This window comes from Chiloscyllium plagiosum, unplaced genomic scaffold (genome assembly GCF_037043375.1).
Source record: "Chiloscyllium plagiosum isolate Xiang-an unplaced genomic scaffold, Cpla_swu_hap1 HiC_scaffold_20, whole genome shotgun sequence".
Lineage (NCBI taxonomy): Eukaryota > Metazoa > Chordata > Chondrichthyes > Orectolobiformes > Hemiscylliidae > Chiloscyllium > Chiloscyllium plagiosum.
This window is the reverse complement of record NW_028270158.1, coordinates 43361516-43382957: the sequence shown is the minus strand read 5'-3', so window position 1 is coordinate 43382957 and position 21442 is coordinate 43361516. Positions and strand designations below refer to the sequence as shown.

The window sequence follows — 21442 nt, the reverse complement described above, 5'->3', positions numbered from 1 at the left end:
GATGGTTAGGTTTGTCGAGCCCTGGGCCCTGGAGGGGGTCTCCTGAGTTAATACGGGTATATATACAATGCTCCCGTTCCTTTGTTTGGGAGCTTTGCGCCAAGCATAGCTGTTTCGTATTTTGTGTTTTTTTTTTGTGTTCTTTTGACTTTTTAAAATCTTTGTTATTTCCTTATTTATTGGTGTTGCTTAGGGTTAGGGTTTGTTTTGTATTATAGGGTAGGTTAGTAGACAATAATTGTATTGTAATTTGTTTTTTTCCTCTTTATTATACTGATGTTTGTTATAGTATTTTTCAATAATTTTATGTGTCTGTAAAGTTAAAACAATTTGCTAATAAATATATTTACAAAAAAAACAAACCTTTTTTACAAACTGGCTGCTTTTTATTGGCAATTACAATAAAGGTGTTCATTTGTTTGTTTCTTTCTTTGGGATGGTGTAGGAGCACTATTGCCCATTTGTAGTTATCTTTGGTGATGTTGGCTCACCTTCTTGCTCCCCTACATTCTATCTGGTGAAGGCAATTTGCTAGGCTGTGAACATAACTACAAACACGAGTGCAGGTATAACTTCTCAGTTCAGAATGTATAAAGTAATCATTTGAAAAACTGATGAATCTAACAACAGTCACTACTGACTTCGGTGAATTCAAGTTTTAGTTAGTAACTTTACTTTGAGTTGATGCAGCTAAAGGGCTTTCCAGAGCATTTAAGAGGGCAGTGGAAAGTCAAAACACATTGGTGCGTGAATTGGAATCGTGTAGACTGGACTGAGTTTGGATATTGGATTTCTTTCCTTTAAGAAACAAATTAGGTTTTTACAATAATCCAACAGCTTCTTGATTACATTTGCTAAAACATTACAGATTTTCTTTGTACAGAAAAGCAGAAGGTTTGATCCAGTAGCACAAACATACACATATTCCCCCACAGTAAATAAAATTGAAGTGCCTCAGAATGATGTACGTATGAATGCTCATTTACCTTCTCACCATCCATTTCACTTGTTAAAGCACTTAACATAAATTAGCATAACTGACACTATGGAGAAGTTTGAATGAGGCACATTTAGCCTTGACTTGCATTATTAGTTTGTAAGACAGCTGTCTTACAATGTACAGTTCTATATATTTCACCAGTATGAAATTTGTTGAACCTGCCATAAAGCTGGTAATGGTGCAGAGTGCTTTGTCTATGTTGTGACATGCACAGAAACCTGCTATATTTGTCTTTTTAATTGCTACTTTCTATGCCTCCCACCCCTATCAGTATTTTGGTGTAACATGTACACTTTTTATCCTGTAGACTTTATCTGTAAACATGTCCTTTTTGGAATATGCAGAAAAAATAAACACCAAAAAGACACGGTGGAATTGCTTTTATTCTCCTACAGCTTTTCATCAACAAGTTATCTTAATTTTCCTTTTAATTTGATCTTTCAAATGGAATATGAGTGTTGATATTTAGACTGTGTAGAATCTAACTGCAGGTGTGCAAAAAAATTGTTGCTGGCTCTAGAAGATACTTAACTGTGCAATCAAAGTTTTGTGCATTCTGACCAACTCAAGAGTTCATGTATGTCATCCAGATTGCAGATGTGCTACTAATGGCACAAATTTAATCGAAGTTATTAGATGTAAGATGTGCGTCAATTAGCCTTGACTTGAATTTAAGTCACACTCCAGGGACTTGAATGCAAAATTCTAGAATGAAACTTCAGTGCAGTGCAGAGACAATACTGCACTTTTGGAGATCCTAAGTATATTAAAATCATTAAATTAGAGCTCACCTGCTCTCTGAGGTGCCAGTGAATGATCCTGAGATGCTTTTCAAAGAATGGAGTGCTGTTCTTTGGGAGGTGATAATATATGGGCATTTAAACGGGCATTGGATAGGCATATGGAGGATAGTGGGCTAGTGTAGGTTAGGTGGGCTTGGTTCGGCGCAACATCGAGGGCCAAAGGGCCTGTACTGCGCTGTATTTTTCTATGTTCTATGTACTCAAAGCTTCAAGAGGGGATGTAGGAGATAGAATGGTAGTTTGCAAGCACGAAGGAGTTATTGTTGGATCTTTGAGGAGAGGAGTGATAGCAACAGACTTGAGAGAGGGATAACCGTTAGAATGTTTAGTCAGCTGAGCTAGCCGAACAGGATGCAGCAGCGATAGCTAATTATAATCTCAGTCTTGTATCTCTCTGAAACTATTAGCTCCTGGCACTTGTTGGAAGTGTGAATGGAAGGGACTGGGGACAGTGTTTGCACAAGATGGTTTGCAGTACAGTAAAGAAGCCTTGGAAACATGAGCAGTTTTAGTAGATGAGAGTAGAACTCTAAAAGGACACAGACAAGTGGTGGAGTGAACAGCTAACATGATTAATGTGGAGCAGTGTGAGGTGATTCATATTGATAGGAAGAGCATGGACAGACAATACAGAATAAGGGTACAATATTTTGAGGATGTGGGCACAGAGGAGCCTGGGGTATATATGTGTGTAAGTTGAAGGTGGCAGCGCAAGCAGTTAATAGTACATACAGGATCCTGGGCTTTATTAACATGCACATTAAATACTGGAGCAAAGAGGATGTGCTGAACTTGAAGATACTTGTTAGAACTCAGCTGGAGTCCTGGGTGTTACAGTACAGGAAGGATTTGAATTCATTAGAGAGAGTAGATTTACAAGAATGTTTCCAGAGATGAGAAACTTCAGTTATGAGGGTAGACCAGGAAGGTGTTGAGAATATTGCAAAGAGGAGAAGTTTTTGAAAGCCCAGTATAGAATTAATGGGGAGAAATTCTTCCTCTTGTGAAAGAATCAAAATTGAGAAGAGACAGATTTCAACTGTTTAAATGTTTTTCTCATATCACATTTGTAGGGTCTTAGAGTCATAGATAGCGGAGGGTTGTTTTTCACACTGGAGGCCTGTGGCCAGTGGTGTTTCACAGGGATCTGTGCTGGGTCGACTTTCATTATTTATATAAATGATTTAGAAGAGAATATAGAAGCCATGGTTAGTAAGTTTGCAGATTGTGCCAAAATTGGGACAATGAAAAAGTTTATCAAAGATTACAGAGATCTTGATTAATTAGGTCAATGGGCTAAGGAGTGGCAGATAGAGTTTCATTTAGATAAATGAGATATTGAATTGACTTTTTTTTAAAAAAGAAAAGCAAGAGTAGGGCCTTGGGTAGTGTTATAAACAGTGTGACCTAGGCATGCAGGTACATAATTATTTTTGAAGTTTGCATCACATATAGACATGGGGGTTAGGAAGGGGTTTAGCACACTTGCTTTCATTGTTCAGTCCTTTGGAGTATTGGAGTTTGGGATTATGATGAGGTTGTACAAGATGTTGATGAGGCCTCTTCTGCAGTACAGTGTCCAGTTCTGGGTGCCCTATTAAACGAAGGATAATAAGCTGGAGATGGTTCAAAAAAGATTTGTCAGGATGTTGCTGGGAATGGAGAGTTTGAGTTATAATGATAGTCTGGGACATTTTTTCACTGGAATCGAGGTGGTTGAGGGTGACCTTTTATAGAAGGGCATAGATAGGGTTAATGTAGGTGTATATTCCCTATAATGGGGAATTTTGACTCTTGGTTGGGGGGGGGGTGCGCATTTCTTTAAGGTGAGAAGAGAGATTTTAAAGAAGGAATGGGGTAATTTTTTTTACTAGGACGGTTTGTGTGTAGAAAGAATTTCCAGAGAAAGTGGTGGATGTGAGTACAGTTACAATGTTTAAAGGACATTTGGATTAGTATATGAATAGGAAATGTTTGAGGCATATGGGTCAAGTGCAGGCTCGTGGGGCTAGTTTAGTTTGGGATTATGATCAGTGTGGACTGGTTGGACCGAAGGATCCGTTTCTGCACTGTATAACTCTGTGACTCTCATTAAATGAAAGCACCCCAGATGGTTCATGAACCCCCACAATCCTTGGCTTCAGAGGCCAGTACATTATCTATTATTTTTATTTTATTTATTTGATCTATTTATTGTTACGTGCATTTTGTCACAAAATACAGTGAAAAGTGTTGCACAGTATTGTCGATCTTGAATGCCATCTTAAAACACAAAAATAAACCAAAGGCAGAGAAATAAACAAATGAAGTTCAGTTTCATAGTCCTTCTTATGAAGTGCTCAGTCAGGGGCCTGGAACACTTGGCCACGAGTCCCCTTACTGCACTGCTGGATCACGAGCTGCCACTGTTCGGTGCCATCTCGCCTTCACCGATGCTGTCGCCACCATGAATCCTCCCTAACCTTGCCAATGCAGCTACCATCAATGCTGCCAAGTCCCACACCGACAGACTCTACTCTGCTGCCACTGACCAAGAGTCCATTCTGGGCCCACCTCGCTGATACAGCCACCGCCAATGCCACCGGAAATTGTATTAGGCCCCAATTCTCATGAATCTGTGCTGGATGCAGATGCCGTGGCAAACCAAACTCCCCTCCACTACAGTAATCATGAGTCAGTGCTGAGCTCATCGCATCGATTCAGAAGCTGCCGGGAACCCAAACTTGCCACTGATGTCATCGCAATGACCGAGCTCTTCGCAAGGTCAGGAAAACGTGGGCAGAGCAGATGTGCCCTACTCTGCCACCATCTTGGATTAGCATGCATTAACAAATCTACATTACATGCATTTTTATATCATGAAGTTTTAATGGGGAAAATAACAAGATTTTTATACCATGCCTACTTGCAACTTGTTTGATAATGCTCCCCAGGATCTTAACGTGAAGTGTGTACATCCTGCCCTGATTTACTGGACCAAAGTGCTTTTACTATGTGATAATAGCAGAATCTAGGGCTCCATTTTCACAACAAATTAAAAGCCTATCAAATATTGATGACCTGCTTGCGTCTGCGACTGGCAGATACTGGATTACACGTTAACCTTTGAGGAAAACGTGCCTGATTTAATTAGTGGATTTCTTCTTTTCTGCAGCAATATTATGGGACCAATAATGAGTATGTTAAAAGCAAACTTTAGTATCTTTCCAGAGAGTGAGCATTAAATGCTGCTGATGCTTACAGGAAATCTGAACATTGCGGTTCAGGACTGTTTGAATAGGACCTTCGTTGTTTTGGACTGACTGAATAAGATGCTGTGTTTGGCAATCTTTATGTATTCTCTTAATTAAGATTGCAAAAATGTGAAAAGAATTTAAAGCTTTGAAACATTTGGTTGCCTTACTTACTTCCAGCATGTGTGGGAGCTTGTTCCTTGCATAGTAGAATGATATAATAAAATAGTTTCCAAAATAGTGACCAGAACAGCATTCAGCCCAAAGGTTGGGTGCAATTTGTAATTCAGTAAAGGAAGATAAGGAACATAGAGTCATAGAGATGTACAGCACAGAAACAGACCCTTCGGTCCAACTTGTCCATGCCGACCAGATATCCTAACCTAATCTAATCCCATTTGCCAGCTCTTGGCCCATATCCTTCTAAACTCTTCCTATTCATATACCCACCCAGATGCCTTAGGTGCCTTTTAAACAGATTGAAGAAAGGGCAAAGAGAGAATAAAAACAAGCTAAATTTAAGCCCATTACATATGGATAGATGTGAATTTCTAGTCGATAACAGGAAAGTGGCTGAGAAACTGAAATTTTAGTCTTCATGCAAGAAGGTGCTAAAAATCTCCCAGAAATATTAAGCATCCAAGGGACTTGTGAAACTGTGGAACTGAAAGAAATTATTAAGAGGTATTACCCAAAAGTAATGGCATTGAACATTCTGACCAGCTTAGCTACACCCTAGTGTACTTAAAAGAGGTGCCTGTAGAGAGAATGTTTGCATTGCTGGTTATTTTCTGAAATGCTCTAGATTCTGGAAAGGTTCCTGCAGATTGCAAAGTAGAAAATCATAATCCTTATTTAAGGAAGGAAGGAGGCTAGAGAACCACAGATCAGTTTGATGTCATTAGTAGGGAAACTATATTAGTATCTTTTTAAAAATTATGATACCTGGGCATTTAAAAACTAGTAGTAAAATTGGACAGAATTAAAACAGCAATCATGTTTGATACACCTCCTGAAGTTTTCTCAGGAAGTTTCTTATGGATAAAGGAGAACCAGTGCATGTGACATTTGGATTTTTCAGAAGGAAAATGTCTCATAAACGAGATGAGTAAACAAAACTAGAGGGGATGGGTTGGGGGAGGGGGGGGGGTAATAAATTGAGAATTTGTTATTAGACATAAACCAGACAGTAGAAATAAGCTGGCTATTCTCGGGGTGGTAAACTGTTATGGGGGGGCTACCACAAGGATCAATGTTGGGGCCATGGCTGTTCGTCATTTATGTAAACAATTTGGATGAGGGTACTAGTTGTAATGTTTCCAAATTTGCTAATGACAAGACAAGGTGGACATGTAAATTATGAGGATGATGAAAAAAGACTTCAAGCAGGCAGGTTAAATTAATTGGTAAGAACAAGGCAGATGACATGAAATGTAAATAACTGTGAAGTTATATACTGATGAAAACAATGTATTTCTTGAATTATGAGGGCTTGGGAAGTGTCAGTATCCAACAGGACTATTTGTGTCCTTTTTCATGTGTTACTAAAAGCTAGCGTGCAGGTGTAACAATTGGTAGGGAAGGCAAATGGTATTTTAGCATTGTCTTGTTACAATTGTATTGAGCTATGGTGAGATTGCGCTTGGAATTCTGTGCACCATTTTAGTTATCTTATCAAAGGAGGGATATACTTGCTAGAGAGGGAGTGTAACAGAAGTTCACCAGATTAATCCCTGGCATGGAGGATTATTTTATGAAGGGTGACTGAGAACACAGGGCTTCTATTTTATAGAGTTTGGAAGAATGAGAAGTGAACTTGATGAACATTATAAAATTCTTAAAAGGTGTTCCACGGTAGATATAAATGAGATATTTCCTCTGGCTGGTTAGTCTAAAAACAGAGGATGTAATCTCTGAATTATAGGTAGGCCATTTAGAATTTCTTCACTAAAAAGTTGGTGAATGTTTGGAAATATCTATCCTATTGAGAAGCTTCAAAATAGAAGCCAATAGATTCTGGTGACGAATGACATCAAGGGATATGGAGATGGGAAAGTGGCATTGAGAAAGATGATCAGTTAAAATCGAATTGAATGGCAGAACAGGCCTGATAGGTTGAAATGGCTTCTTATTCTATGTTCCTCAACTTCCTTTTTCTTTAACCCACCTCCCCACCCCTGTTTTTCCCCTGAATTTTCTCTACTCTTGCTGCTACAAAGCCATATCTGTTCTGTAGCTGCTTCAGACCTCAAATATTTTGTCATAAAGTATTTGATCAGTTAATGAAGTTTGGTAATTTGGCTGGTTTGTACTTTAACATTTCAAGCAGGCCAATAGATTTGTTGATTGGGGATCAGAAGCATAATTCCTGGCCATTTTCTGTCTGCTTTCTAAAAGTGGAGGTTAATTGCACATTTCTCAGTGCTTTGTTTAATCCAACCTGGTTTATAAACTAAACATGCTGTGCTTTATCAAGTTAGTAGTACACTGAATCACTTGGCTGACCACTGAGCTGAGTTGCTTGTACTATTTATAACTCAAAGTAAAAGATATCTACTAAATGCAAAATGATGATGAGACATCTGGCAGATACATTTGGCCAATATTAAACTGCAATAAAATTTTCATTTTTGAAATATATAATGACAGTTGTATTAATTCTGTTTAATGTCCCAATTGCAGTAATTCATTTTAAAGGTCTGTATGTTTCAGTAGTTTTTGAATGAATTACTGCTACATATATCCGCACATGAAGACAGACGGAATAATGCTCAGTAATCAACAGACTCCAATGTGTGTATAACTTTGTTCTCAAACTGAGGCAATGAACTGTATACTAACGCAAATACATGTTTCAAAAATAAAATTAGATGTTGCATGTCTTTGGAAATATTTGTGAAATTTTCCATTAAATAATTAAACTATAACCAATGTTTGACATAATATTTAACACCCATCTGCTCCCTGCTTCAACCGTTTCTCTGGTTGAAGCAAATTGGTCACTTCCTGAAACTGAATATCAATATCCTCTGCAAAAAGGAATGCAATTCCACATCTTCAAATTTGAAGTTATCCAAAATTCTGCGGCTTGTGTCTAGTACTAAGTCTCATTCATACATCACTCCTGTACTCACTGACCCATATCAGCTTCCAGATAAAGAACATCTGGATTTTAAATTTCCATCTGTGATGTAAACTGTCTGATTTATAGAGCCATGCTGCATGGAAACAGACACTTAATTAGTTTGTTTGGGTGTTAAACCTTTTGATTAGTAACATCAGGATTTTCTGTGTATCTGAAGTTGATAAGTAACTTATAAATACTTCCCACAACACCAGGTTATAGTCCAATAGGTTTAATTGGAAGCACACTAGCTTTCGGAGCGACGCTCCTTCATCAGGTGATTGTGGCACAATCACCTGATGAAGGAGCGTCGCTCCGAAAGCTAGTGTGCTTCCAATTAAACCTGTTGGACTATAACCTGGTGTTGTGATTTTTAACTTTGTACACCCCAGTCCAATACCGGCATCTCCAAATTATAAATACTTTTGTAGCCATGGTGATTTTCTTTTTACAGCTTGGTTGCATTAATGGTTTGTTTTTGTTTACCTTAGGATATTTTAAGCCTTAGAAAACCATGATGCTTTATGGTCTGTTGTAAATATCTAGATTTTGTTTAAGCTTAGGGGAACCACCCAAAGCTTAAACATTTTATTTTCAATTTTATTTTGTTTTTGGCAGTTCTGTGAAGTTCTGGATAGAAATGGTTGTATGGAGCAATATTTTTGAGAAGGGTAGAAATAGTAAAACTAGATTGCCTTTGAGGTAAGGGGTCAGTGATAACCCTGAAGCAGAAGTATTGAGATAAAACCCTGAAGAGGTTACTTGAAACTGTGCACGGTTAAGTTCAGGTGTATGAGGTGGAGGCTCCAGGAAGAAGCTACCAGCATTTCGAGCTGAGAAGTTAAAATCATGATTAGCTTAATTCTATTCAGGTGTTTGGATGTTTTTTTTTCATCTCTGCTGTGAGTACCATAAAAAGAGTGCTTTTGGATATTGTGGAAGTTGCTTTTGGAACTTGTAAAGGAGTGTTTTGGATTAATGGGATTATATATTTGCCATGTGTTTAAAACACTTTGAATTTGTTTGTTTGTAAGTAGTTTGGTTTAATCTATTTTATCTTTTACTTTGGTTAATGGAGTTTGGTTAATGGAATTGTGAAAATAGAGGGGTGTACCTCTCTATGACTCTAATTACCTGAGTGTTATTACTTGAAGAACAAGGTATTAATGACCATGTAGAGAACACCCTTATTATCATTAGTATCTAGGAAACAATTGATTTCTCTTCAACATAATCAATGACTCAGCTTCCATAATCCTCAGAGACTGAAAGTTTCAAAGATTCACCACCCTTTGAGTTAAGAATGTCCTAAATAACTTCTCTTATTCTGAGGCTGTGTATCCTGGTTATTGTCCATGAGACCAGGGAAAACCTGTTTTCTGCATTCACCCTCTAAAATGTGTGTGCTTCAATGTGATCACTTCTTATTCTTCTGAACTCTATAGAAAATAGGCCCTGTATCCTCACAGGATACTTGCATTGTCCCAGAAATCAGTATGGTAAGCCTCCACTACCATCATTTTTTGGCAATTATAGCCTAAGTTACAACTGAGACTGTTGAAGTTCACTTCACTCTTGTCTCATTGCTCCATGAGTCACAACATAAAACAAAAATACTTTTCTAGTTACCATGATGACAAATTAAAATACCTTTATCTATATCATCTTTTAAACAAAGATCTATCAACCAGATTTCTTAATAAATACAACTAGACTTTGTCAAATCAAAACTTAAACAATTTTATTGAATAACACACAACGGTATATAATATGGAAGTATAAATGCTTTGCCCTCTGCATATTCCCAAAACACCGTGCACATGCACTCAATTAAACTAAATGTTGCTCTTTTCATTGGGTGCTGTTTAATTGCAGCTTTAAAACAGAAATTTACAGTCGTCAGCTCAAGCTAATTAATTAGAGAACTGGTTTCATCCAGTACCAGAAATCTTTGAATTAGAAGCCATTAAAGGAGGGCTCTTCCAGAACTGCTGCATTGCATTTGAGTGTAACTTGATTTTGGTGAAAGAGTGAGGTGGAGATCAGTCCCTCCTTTTATCTCATTGAGTACTTCTCTTTGATATCCAAGTTAGGTCTGGGGAATTTGGAGCGTAAAGGGACCAAGAAGCCATTGAGACAGAGCAGGAAATAAAAATAGAAGCCTACAGACTTTACTGGAAGCACAGAGAGAGAGAGGAGCCAGTAAGGTAAGAGATTCAGGAATCAAACAGTAGGGGGGGGGGGGGGGGGTGAAGAAGAAGAAAAACGCATCACCGAGGAAAAGCCATAAGTTCATTGGTTGGTAAGTAACTACCATTTTGATTACCTATTCTAAATTGCTTTCAAATTAAAAGGCAATTGGAGAAATATTTTACAGATGTAAAAACTAAAGGCCAGTAGGAAATTTAAAACTACAAGTTAAAAATTAAATTATTTGGAGATGCAAGGCTAGGTGATGTATTGTACTTGCATTTTAAAAAAAAACAAAGAACTGCGAATGCTGGAAATCAGAAACTAATGCAAAAAGTGCAGCTGGTCTGGCAGTATCCGTGGAGAGAAAACAGAGTTAACATTTTGAGTCCAGTGACCCTTCTTCAAAACTGATTGTTGCTAGGAAAAAGTTGAGTCAAAAGGTGTGATGCTGGAAAAATACAGCAGGTTAGACATCATCCGAGGAGTACGAGTGTCGATGTTTTGGCATAAGCCCTTCATCAGGATGCATCCCTTCCTGATGAAGAGCTTATGCCCTAAATGCTGACTCTCCTGCTCCTTGGATGCTGCCTGACTGCAGTATTTTTCCAGCACCACACCTTTTGACCCTGACTCTCCAACATCTGCAGTCTTCACTTCCTCCTAATTATGAGGAAAAAGTTGGCATATATAAGTGTATGCTAAAGAAGGGGTGGGGTCAGGGGTAAAGAGTAAATGAAAGGTAGAGATGGAGCCCAGAGAGAGAGGAAAACAATGGGCAGACAAAGGAATGGATAAAGAGCAGCCTGGGAGAATGAGTAGCTGCTAAAGGGGGGCATTAGTAACTGATAATGGGTTAGTTGTGGTAGTGGCCTAAGTGATGACAAAGTCTGGTGTTTGGGGATTATGTAAGGACATGGGTGAAGGTGCTGAAGCCTTAAAATGATCGAACTCCATATTGAGTCTAGAAGGCTGCAGGATTCTCACGTAGAAAATGAGCTGTTCTTCCAGCTTGCACTGCAGTTTGCTGGAGCATTGCATAATGCCCAACACGAGAGATTGGCCAGGGAAAACAGTGGTGTGTTGAAATAGCATGCCAATGGAAACTCAGGGTCACGTTTGTAGACTGAGCGTAGGTATTCAGCAAAGCGGTCACCCAGTCTATTCTTACATTAGATTAGATTAGATTCTCTACAGTATGGAAACAGCCCCTTTGGCCCAACAAGTCCACACTGACCCTCCGAAGAGCAACACACCCAGATCCATTCCCTTACCCTATATTTACCTCTGACTAATGCATCTAACACTATGGGCAATTTAGTATGGCCAATTCACCTGACCAGCACATCTTTGGATTCCTCTCCCCAAAGTAGAGGAAACTGCATTACGCAGAATGCCAGATTGCCTGCCACAGGTTCGAGGCTTTCTGACCTAAACATTCACGTGCCCGAGCTGTTCAGCTACTGGAGCCGATAATATGTTGTTGGCAGACAGGAAGCCTTTGTCATTGATAACTCATCATCATTTTCCATATCAGTTAGCTGCTTGTTCTCTGCCAAATATCTGTTCTGAATCAGCCCCTGACTCCATCTCTTCTGTGATTAGACGTTTCCCATTGCTTGAACCAGCAGTTGCATAAACACTACTTATAATGAGTATCAAGTAATTTGAAGTAATATTTTCCCATTTCAGTTCACAATCAAAATACAGGAAAATATTTTTTTAAATGCACTAAATAGTGCAGCAAGGCAGTAGTCAGATGAGCCTGGTATTTCTGGCTGAGGGAACAAAAAACAAACCACAACTGAAGGCAATCCAAAACAGGCATGCTGTGAGCCCTTTAGGAGGCTCAGACTAAGTATGCACTGTGACAGTGAGGGAGTAGCCAAGGGATGGAGCCTGCTATGTAATTTGCAGGTCTTTTCTGCCCTTCAGTGCAATGCTTCTGATGGCTTCGGCAACTTGCTTCTCGGCCTTTTGGCTAAGATCAAGTGTCTGTTCTTATCAGGACAGGGGTCGAGTTGCGAGTCATCAGAGCTAGTGTAGATCATCGCTGGATCGTGATTGGACGTTGGAGGATCGTTTGGTTGTGCTGACCTGCTATTGGTGGATCTTCATGCTGGCTTCGGCCTAACGCCAATTCAGGGACCAGCCAACCTCAGAGCTATGGCCTCAACAGCTGCGCACAGCCCTGGGCAGGGGGTTCGAAACACCGTCCGGGTGTCTGTCAAGAAGGTGGAGGAGCGTACACCAGTCGATCGGACGGTGTTTGTCAAGAAGGTGTTGTTCGAGTGCTGTGGATTCGCCGCAGCAGACGTATACTGCCTGCAGGATTTACCTGGGGCAGGCTACTTCGACGTCACCTTCAGGAGCGTGAAGCAATGTGAGCAGCTCCTGAAGGTCTTCAAAGAAAAGGAAGGGGAGCCGCTGTTCTCCATCTTGTCGGCGGTCCCGTTGTGTGTGCTTCCTGCACAGAGGAGTCGGGTTGTTACAATCCACATGTACAACCCCTACGTGCCAGCAACTGATGTCCTGACATTCCTGGGAAGATATGTGCAGGTCGAGGGTCAAAGCACAACCTTTCGGGATCTGGACCAGCAAACGACAGGTCAAGGTAACCCTGAGGGTGGATGCCAGCGGGAAATACCTCCACCTACCCTCCAGCTTTGCTATCGGAGGGAGCAGAGGGTACCTGACATGCAGGGCAGCCGAAAGTGTGCCGAACCTGTGGGAGGTCAGGCCACATGGCGGCGGAGTGCAAGTTCACGATCTGTCGCAATTGCAAGAAGGAGGGCCACCCGACCAAAGAGTGCAAGGAGGAAAAGAACTGCAATCTGTGCGGGGAGGCGGGCCACGTGTACAGGGCCTGCCCAAGACGAGGGGCCGCCACCTACGCGCAGATGGCCGGAGGCGGACCACAAAAGGACGGCAAGGCACCGCAAACCGGCAAGGGAATGGTGTCAGGGGGCACGCAACAGGAAGGACAGGCCGGAGCAGAGCAGATGACAGTTACCGGAGAAGTACAGCTGCCGAGTGAAGCTCCGACAGGACAGGAGGAGGAGGCGGAGAAGGGAAAGAAGGAGGCAGAGGAATGGACCGTGGTGCAAAACAGGAAGAGGAAAACCCACCCGGTCACCAAGACCTCCCAGAAAAAGGGGAAAAGGCAGCTGCAGGTGGAAGACACGGACAGCTCTTTGGAGGGTGAGGAGGGACGTAAGGAGGGTCGTCACCAAAAGAAAAGGCAGAGCGCTGCGAGGAGAAAGGAGAGCAGCAACTGCCAACCAAGGGATGAGCCTCCTGAGGAAATGGGAAAGCACCACCCCCTACCAGGTGAAAGCCAGGAAGGCCCCACCGCCACACAGCTCCAGGTCACTGGGAGCAGCGACCCTCTGACAGCCCCGCTGTTGGATATAGAAACAGACAGCGTGGACCCTGGTCTCGGCCCGATGACATCGAAGCGGGCAAATGGGCCGAGTGAGGAACTGGACAGCTACCTCAGCCCTGCGAGGGTCCAGCAGTTTGCGTACTGCACGGGGATGCAGACAGCTACCCCAGAGGGGCAGGACCAGTGACAATCGGACATGGGTAACCTTACAACCTGTTAACAAAATGGGGTTTAAAATTGCAACTATCAATGTGCGCAGCATGTGCGCGATGTGTTTCAACACTGGCCTTCCTGGCCAACGTGAAAGCCGATGTCCTGTTTCTGCAGGAGTGTGGGATACCGCACCTCAGCAGTTACAGGAGATGGTCGAGCTTGTGGGCCCATGGGCCGTCAGTGTGGTCGGGGGGTAACGATAACCACTCCTCAGGCCTGGGTATTCTGTTACGGGGAGGCAACTTCACCATCTCCGAGGTTAAGGAGGTGGTGGGCGGGCGCCTCCTCGTTGCTGATGTTATATACAGAAACGCTCCCGTGAGACTAATCAACGTGTACGCCCAGTGGGTAAGAGTGAACGGTTGGCCGTCCTGCAGCAGCTTCCACTGTTGCTGGCTACGTCCAGGCCGGTCATTCTAGCCGGAGACTTCAACTGTATCATCGATGCAGACGGACGATCCGGCAGGGGGGACAGTAAACTGGATGCCACGTCCAGAGCCCTGATGGACACGGTCAAAGACGCCAAGCTGCACGATGTCTTCAGCACCCCTGCAGACGGAGCGCAGCGTAGATATACATGGTCACGGGCAGATGGGTCTATCTGCTCAAGGATAGATTACCTGTTTATGTCCCGAATGCTCTCGGTCAGATCCACCGACGTCAAGCCGGTGTTCTTCTCTGACCACTGCCTCCTGCTGGCCGACTGTCACCTACAGGACAAGCAGCGGGCTGGTAAGGGAACGTGGAAACTGAACACCAAGCTGTTGACCCCGGGAAACATCGAGGAGCTCGAGGGATTACGCAGGTTGGAGAACCGTGAAGCCCCTCTTTGAGTCTCCAGTGGGAAACAGTAAAAGGGAACATCAAGCGGTTCTTCATCCTCAAAGGTGTTCAGGAGGCAAGAGAGAGACGGGGAAAACTGTCCCAGCTCCAGGAAAGTATGCAGAACCTGCTCCTGCTGCAGACGTTGGGGGTCGATGTCACGGAGGACCTCAAGGAGGTGAAAGGCCAGCAAGCCTCGCTCTTTGCCTCGGAGGCCTCCAAGATAATATTCCGGTCCAGGGTCCGCATGGTGGAGCAGGACGAGACGTGCTCACGTTTCTTCTTCCAGAAGGTGCACAAAGAGAGCTCTGTGCTCAGCAGCCTGAAGGAAGAAGATGGCTCGGTAACGTCATCTCAGGCTGACATCATGAGGATCAGCAAATCCTTCTATGCCAGTCTGTATGACTCGAAGCCAACCGACAGCGCGGCCTCCAAGTCGTTCCTGTCCTCTATCACGGAGGTCCTAGACGACGGAACACGAGAGAGGCTGGACCAGCCGCTATCTCTGGATGAGCTGACCAAGGCCCTCGAGTCCTTCGAAAAGAATAAAACTCCCGGAAGCGACGGCTTACCGGTCGAGCTCTATTCCGCTCTTTGGGACTTGATTGGTCGGGACCTGCTGGAGGTGTATGTCAGTATGCTTCGGGCAGGTACCATGAGTGAATCCATGAGGAAAGGCATCATCACCCTCATCTACAAGCAGAAGGGGGAGAGGGAAGAAATTAGAAATTGGAGACCGATCTCACTGTTAAACACAGACTACAAAATCTTGTCAAAGGTCATCGCCAACCGGGTCAGGTCTGCTCTGGGATCGGTGATTCACCCTGACCAAACCTGTGCTGTACCGGGCAGGAAGATCGCTGAGAGTCTCGCACTCCTCAGAGATACGATTGCCTACATGCAGGACAGGGGAGTGGACACCTGCCTCATCAGCCTGGACCAGGAGAAAGCCTTTGACAGGATATCGCATGAGGGATGTCCTCTCCAAAATGGGCTTTGGGGAGGGAATCGCTAATTGGATCAGACTGCTCTACACCAACATTGTCAGTGCAGTCTCAATCAATGGGTGGGAATCAGATAGCTTCCCAGTCAGATCTGGAGTCAGGCAGGGCTGCCCTCTCTCTCCTGCCTTGTTTGTGTGTTGCATAGAGCCATTTGCCGAGTCCATCAGGAAGGATGCGAGCCTGAGAGGGGTGACTATTCCTGGCAGCGGGGGTCTGCAGGTTAAGGCCTCCCTGTACATGGATGACGTCGCCGTTTTCTGCTCGGATCCGCTGTCCGTGCACAGACTCATGTGCATCTGTGACCAGTTCGAACGGGCCTTGGGGACCAAGGTAAACCGAGGCAAGAGCGAAGCCATGCTCTTCGGGAACTGGGCCGACCAATCCTCTATCCCCTTCACCGTCAGGACTGACCACCTGAAGGTGCTGGGTATTTGGTTCGGGGGGGCTGGGGCGTGCGCCAAGACCTGGGAGGAGCGGATCAGGAAGGTGAGACAGAAACTGGGCAGATGGGAGCAACGGTCACTCTCCATCACGGGTAAAAACCTGGTCATCAGGTGTGAGGTACTCTCAGTATTGTTATACGTGGCACAGGTCTGGCCTATCCCCAGAACCTGTGCCGCCACAGTCACCCGGGCCATCTTCCACTTTGTGTGGAGATCAAAGATGGACCGGGTCCGAAGAGATGTAATGTACAAAGACCGGTGCAATGGGGGAAAAAACACACCCAATGCAACCCTCACCCTGATGGCCACCTTTGTGTGTGGCTGCATCAAGCTGTGCGTGGATCCCCGGTACGCAAACACCAAATGTCACTACGTACTGAGGTTCTACCTGTCCCCGGTGTTGCGAAGGATGGGCCTGGCCTCGCTGCCGCGGAACGCTCCGAGTAGTTGGACCGTTCCATACCACCTGTCCTTCGTGGAGAAATTTATCAAGAAAAACACCTTTGACCACAGGTCCATCAGGAAGTGGTCAGCACGTAATGTCCTTGAGACCCTTCGGGAAAAGGAGAGGGCAGATCCTGTCGAGCGGTTCCCTGAGCAGACTGTCAAAGCCATTTGGCAGAATGCCTCATCGCCAGAACTTTCCAACAAGCACCAAGACATGGCTTGGCTGGTGGTGAGAAGGGCTCTGCCTGTGAGATCATTTATGCACGCCCGGACTCTCTGCCGCACCGCATGCTGCCCTCGAAGCGGCTGTGGGGGGGCGACGAGACTGTCACACACCTCCTTCTGGAATGTGCCTATGCAGAGGAAGTCTGGAGAGGAATGCAGTGGTGTTTGTCGAGGTTCGTCCCGAGCAGCGCCGTGACGCGGGACTCCGTGCTCTACGGTCTGTTCCCCGGGACGCACACCGAGACGAACATCAACTGTGCCTGGAGGATCATCAACTCGGTGAAGGACGCTCTCTAGGTGGTCCGAAACCTGTTGATCTTCCAGCTGAAGGAGTTGACCCCGACTGAGTGTTGCAGACTGGCACATTCCAAGGTCCAGGATTACGTGTTGAGGGACGCGCTGAAGCTTGGGGCAGCTGCCGCCAAGGCGCGGTGGGGAAAGACCACCGTCTAACATCTGCTTGCCTATGAAGAACAGGGGGCCCACGCAGTCATTTGGGCTCCGCTGGCGCCTCAGCTCAATGTAATCGCACCAACCTGTGAATAGGAATGATTACCCTGTTTCGATACACAAAGAAATGGAATGTTTACAGAATGATGACATGTCCAATTGTATAGATTAAATATATATGAATAAAGTATATTTTTGAAATTTAAAAAAAACTATCATTGTTATGCAGTTACAGGGGAAAACGCCCAATTTATGGACTGCAGCAGGCTCCATCCCTTGGCTACTCCCTCATTGTCACAATGCATACTTAGTCTGAGCCTCCTAAAGTGCTCAGACCATACCTGTTTTGGATTGCCTTTATTTGTGGTTTGTGTTTTGTTCCCTCAGCCAAAAATACCAGGCTCACCTGACTACTGCCTTGCAGCACCATTTAGTGCAGAGACAAAATAAGGAAGCTTGGCTTAGATATCAGCAGGTCTTAGTCAAGTAAAGGTTGACAGCCTTTGATCAGGGGCTCAAGGCCAAGTAAAGCAAAAATAGCCTCCAGTAACAGACTAAGCCTTCCTCAGGGCAATCAGAGTCAAGATCCTCTCCTCATAAGGGGTGGCAAGCTGAATTGTGGCAGCATACCATTGGTCTTGACTGTTTTTGCTTTATCGAGGGTTGTTTTCCTCATAAAATGAGAATTAGGCAAATGCTAGAGAAGATGAAAGTAGATGGGGCAACTATTTATTTTGGTGCAGGTGGGTAACTCCCAAGTGATTGAGTAGACAAAGGACATTCAGGATAAGAGGTGTCCAGGTTGGGGTGGTTGACAGCAATTGAGGAATTGTGTTATATGCAGCCGTTGGAATGGAAGAGCGTGAGTTTTGATGAGAGATGGATATAGTAGCAGAGTGAGTTTGAAGTATTGGAGAGAACGTGGTGGCATTTGTGGTTTGGAGAAGGACTTTGACTACCTTCATGCATTTCTGGGCATTCCTTCAGATGGCTGAGATTGCTTCAACCTGAGTGCCAACATGGAACTAAGCTGGCATGTTATGGTATCATGGGTGCCAATTTCTCTTTGCCAATCCAGAGCGAATATCAGTGAATAACGAGGCAGCTCTGGACTGACAGCATGCTTTTGAAGATATTTGTGCAAAGTATTCCAGGCTATCTGCTGGGTGGTGAGTTGTTCTGAAGTGGTCTGTGGTAAGAGAAAATGGAAATTAGACACGAGAGACGCCATAGGGGCAGGTTAGGGTTTTAAAGAGGTGAGTTTGGTAATATAATGTGAGAAAATGAGCTCGGAAAACTTGCATGAGAAACGTACAGGAAGGAAATCTGTGACTTTACCTAGTCAAAACTATGTGTCTCAGCAGAAGGCTCACCTGATACTACCACCTCAGTGTGAGCAAGGATCGATTATAAATACCTTTTCTGGGGTCAAGAAGAGAATATAGTCTCCAAATCCCCACTTTCTTTCATTTCCTTAATGATCTTGGAAGCAACTCATTGAAAATGTCCAATAGACAATACACCATGCACAAGGTTAGTTTGAATATGTGCAAGCAAATGCCTGGCAGTATGCCTCTGTTAACTTATTTTTTTTAAATGTGTGGGTGTAGCTAATATGGTGGTTCCTGATTGGAGTTTGTTTCTTGTCTGGAAAGAGAATGGCAGGAATTGCAAGGAGAGCCCAACTCTTCTGCCAGCTTTTACTGAAAAAAAATTTGACTTTGCTGTCCTTTGCCTCATTGATTTCTCTCCTTTGACTTCTGGTGATTTTGCAGTATTGCATTAAATGTCCACTTTAAATTAATATCTTTATAAAAAAAAAAGGTAATCACTGGCTATGTAAGATTTAGCTGTTTATATTTGTTTAAGTAGACAAGTGTTGTTTATATTATTCAAAGCATTTAAAAAACACACACTGGAATGGCCTTGCACAATGTGTCCTGCTCTATTATTCTTCTATAAAACAACGTTTTAACTATTTGTGCTTTAAACAGGGCCATGTTACAATACATAAAAAGAATACTGCGGATGGATTATTTAACAGATAAAATGCTGGAAATACTCAGAAGATTAGAAGCATCTGGAAAGAAAGAAAGAGTTAACCAGTGATTTTTAATGACTCCTACCCAAGCAGAAAGTGCTGCCACCCCTGAAGAGCTCCCCTCAACTTTAATGCCTGTTTTGGCAATGTGCTTCAGATTTGCACTACTTTTGCTCTGTTAAAAGCTTCAATTTTACTATTTAGAATCATACTGCACAGAAGAGGCCTTTCCTGTCAGGTCTGTACCACCAAAACCATGCCACACCCTACAATAGTTCACAATAATACAACACTTTTTCATACAGCCCTATAGCCTTGAGTGTTGTGATATGGAAATGCCAGTGTTAGACTGGGGTGGACAAAGTCAGAAATCACAACACTAAGTTATAGTCCAACGGGTTCTGTATTTAGGTTTGCTCGCTGAGCTGGAAGGTTCATTTCCAGACATTTCGTCACCCTCCTAGGTAATATCTTCAGTGGGCCTCTGGGCAAAGCTCTGTTGATAATTCCTGCTTTCTATTTATATGTTTGGGTTTCTTTGGGTAGGTGATGTCATTTCCTGCGGTGATGTCATTACCTGTTCTTTTTTCTCAGGGTGTGGTAGATGGGGTCTAACTCAATGTGTTTGTTGATAGAGTTCCGGATGGAATGCCATGCTTCTAGGAATTCTCATGCATGTTTCTGTTTGGCTTGTCCTAGAATGGATGTGTTGTCCCAGTCGAAGTGGTGTCCTTCCTCATCTGTGTGTAAGGACAGTAATGAGAGAGGGTCATGTCGTTTTGTGGTTAGTTGGGGTTCATGTATCCTGATGGCTAGTTTTCCGCCTGTTTGTCCAATGTAGTGTTTGTTACAGTCCTTGCACGATATTTTGTAAATAACATTAGTTTTGCTTGTGGTCTGTGTAGGGTCTTTCAAGTTCATTAGCTGCTGTTTTAGTGTGTTGGTGGGTTTGTGGGCTACTATGATGCCAAGGGGTCTGAGTAGTCTGGCAGTCATTTCCGAGATGTCTTTGATGTAGGGGAGAGTGGCTAGGGTTTCTGGACATGTTTTGTCTGCTTGTTGCTGAGAAATCTGCAGACTGTGTTCATTGGGTATTTGTTCTTTTTGAATACACTGTATAGGTGATTTTTCTCTGTGCTGCAGTGTGGGGTGGCTCTTTGGAATAATGTTCTGATGCAGCTTTGTTTGTAGATGTTGAGGTGACGTCTGGAACATCTGGAAATGAACTTTCCAGCTCAGCGAGCAAACCTAAATCCAGGACCTCAACCCGAGCTACAAATCTTCTCAAAAAAAGTCAACAGGTTTATTTGAAATCACAAACTTAGAGTGTAGCCCCTTCATTAGGTGGAATGAGAACGAAGCACACAGAATTTATGGGCAGAGAGATCAAAAGATCATACAGATAGTGAGTGGAGTGTGAAATAATACATCACTGTAGGTGACCAAGAGTGTTATATGGTTTGGGTAAAATACCAACAGCTGAATAACAACTGAAGGGATGACCTATAATCCAAATAAATGAGGCAGAGAGATAATTACAAAAAATTAAAAATAAGGTGGTGCTGGAGACAAACCAAATGACTGGAATAACATGGAACAAAGACAAGCTGCTGGAAAAGCCCAGCAGGTCAGGCAGCTTTTGTGAAGAAAATCCAGTGGAAAGGTCACCAGATCCGAAACGTTAACTTTTTTTTCACAAATATCACTAGATCTGCTGAGCCCCCAGCAACACTTGTTCGTGCTTCTGGTTTCCAGCATTCGCAGTTCTTTTGGTTTTTATTTGACTGGAATAACACGATTCTTCACAGATGCGCTCTGGTCTCACTCTGTCCCTCATTTAAGGCATCTCCTTAGATCTTATCTTTGATCATCTACCCAGTTATCTCCTTATTTAACTCCATGATAAATCTTGTTTGATAACTAATGGAATGCTTTATTACAAGTTGTTCTCGTATAAAGCGTGTTTCGACAATGTGATTTGGCTGCAATGTCACTGAAGAATTAGAATGGTATTTTTGTGACAGCCTACCTTTGTTTGCAATAGCACGATTCCAGTGGAGAT

The 21442-nt window shown here is 43.3% G+C and overlaps 1 protein-coding gene across 11 annotated transcripts in view; it reads left to right on the top strand.

The window, feature by feature from the left end:
• Positions 1 to 21442, top strand: part of capn15 (calpain 15) — a 322263-nt gene that overhangs the window by 43511 nt on the left and 257310 nt on the right. For 3 of the 11 annotated variants that reach the window (XM_043711451.2, XM_043711452.2, XM_087997883.1), the window contains exon 2: positions 10250 to 10367. The exons of 7 other annotated variants lie outside the window; for them this stretch is intronic. The gene's annotated coding sequence lies outside the window, so the exon portion shown is untranslated. Of the gene's footprint in view, positions 1 to 10249; positions 10368 to 19333; positions 19619 to 21442 lie in introns of all 11 variants that reach the window. One more of the 11 variants, XM_087997881.1, reaches the window with a different exon arrangement.